Genomic DNA, 2,479 nt, shown 5'->3' with positions numbered 1-2,479 from the left:
TTAATATTTAGTTTAATAAAATTTCATATACTGACTAGATTAGTGGAATTAGCATTATAAAATCTTCATTATCTAGAGAAACGAAGACAACAGAGGTTCTAAACTCTTTCACCATCATCTTATGTTAGTGCTCGATGAAACTATACACTAAAACAACATTTTCATATTTTTGAAAATTTTCCAAAATCCGTGGGTTAACCCTTTTTAAAATAATGAGTTTTCGGTAAATGCTCTATATACTAAAGTTTATACTATTAACTTTAGTTTTAAATTTTCAAACCACATTATACATTTTAATTATTGAATTCTAAACTATTTTTAAGGGTATATAGAAATCATTCTAATTTTTTAATATTTAGTTTACTAAAATTACATATACTGTCTAAATTAGTGGAATTAGCATTATAAAATCTTCATTATCTCGAAAACGGAGACAACAGAGGTTCTAATCTCTTTGAACAGCATCTTATACTAGTGCTCGATGAAATTATACACTAAAACAAGATTTTCATATATTCGAAAATTTTCCAAAATCCGTGGCTTAACCCCTTTTAATATAATGAGTTTTCGGTAAATGCTCTATATACTGAAGTTTATATTCTTCACTTTAGTTTAAAAATTTCAAACCACATTATACATTTGAATTAATGAATTCTTAACTATCTTTCAGGGTATATAGGAATCATTCTAAATTTTTAATATTTAGTTTACTAAAATTTCATATAATGCCTAGATTAGTGGAATTAACATTATAAAATATTCATTATCTAGAAAAACGGAGACAACAGAGGTTCTAAACTCTTTTAACATCATCTTATGTTAGTGCTCGATGACACTATACAGATTTTCATATTTTTGAAAATTTTCCAAAATCCGTGGGTTAACCCCTTTTAAAATTATGAGTTTTCGGTAAATGCTCTATATACTGAAGTTTATACTATTCACTTTAGTTTAAAAATTTCAAAACACATTATACATTTGAATTAATGAATTCTAAACTATTTTTAAGGGTATATAGGAATTATTCTAATTTTTTAGTATTTAGTTTACTAAAATTACATATACTGCCTAAATTATTGGAATTACATTATAAAATCTTAATTTTCTAGAAAATGGAGACAACAGATGTTCTAAACTCTTTGAACATAATCTTATGTTAGTGATCGATGAAACTATACACTAAAACCAGAATTTCAAATTTTTGAAAATTTTCCAAAATCTATTGGTTAACCCTTCTATAATAATAAATTTTCGGTAAATACTCTATATACAAGTAAACTAAAGTTTATACTCTTCACTTTAGTTTAAAATTTTCAGACCACTTTATACATTTGAAATTAATTAATTCTAAAATATCTTTCAGGTATATAGGAATAATTCTATTTTTTTAATATTTATTTTACTAAAATATCATATACTGCCTAAATTAGTGGAATTAACATTATAAAATTTTCATTATCTAGAAAACGGAGAAAACAGAGGTTCTAAACTCTTTGAACATCATCTTATGTTAGTGCTTGATGAAACTATACACTAAAACCAGATTTTCAAACTTTTGAAAATTTTCCAAAATCCGTGGGCTAACCCCCCTTCTAAAATAATGAATTTTCGGTAAATGCTCTATATACAAGTAAATTAAAGTTTAGACTTTTCACTTTAGTTTCAAATTTTCAAAACACATTATACATTTGAATTGATTAATTCTAAAATATCTTTCAGGGTATATAGGAATAATTCTAATTTTTAAATATTTAGTTTACTAAAATTTCTTATACTGCGTAAATTAGTGGAATTAGCATTATAAAATCTTCATTATCTAGAATACAGATATAACAGAGGTTCTAAACTCTTTGAACATTATCTTATGTTAGTGCTTGATGAAACTATACACTAAAACCAGATTTTCAAATTTTTGAAAATTTTCCAAAATCTTGGGTTAGCCCCTTCTAAAATAAGGAGCTTTCCGTAAATGCTCTAAATACTGAAGTTTATACTCTTCACTTTAGTTTAAAAATTTCAAACCACATTATACATTTGAATTAATGAATTCTAAACTATCTTTCATGGTATATAGGAATCATTCTAAATTTTTAATATTTAGTTTACTAAAATTTCATATAATGCCTAGATTAGTGGAATTAGCAATATAAAATATTCATTATCTAGAAAAACAGAGACAACATAGGTTCTAAACTCTTTGAAAATCATCTTATGTTAATGCTTGCTGAAACTATACACTAAAACTAGATTTTCATATTTTTGCAAATTTTCTAAAATCCGTGGGTTAATCCCTCCTAAAATAATAAGTTTTCGGTAAATACTATATATACTAAATTCAAACTACATTCGACATTTGAATTCATGTATTCTAAACTATCTTTCATGGTATGTAGGAGCCTTTCTAATTTTTTAATATTTAGTTTTCTAAAATTTCATATAGACTAGATTAGTGGAATTAGCATTATAAAATCTTCATTAT

The sequence above is a fragment of the Raphanus sativus genome, chromosome 9 (genome assembly GCF_000801105.2).
Source record: "Raphanus sativus cultivar WK10039 chromosome 9, ASM80110v3, whole genome shotgun sequence".
Lineage (NCBI taxonomy): Eukaryota > Viridiplantae > Streptophyta > Magnoliopsida > Brassicales > Brassicaceae > Raphanus > Raphanus sativus.
Note: the sequence above shows the minus strand (reverse complement) of the source record.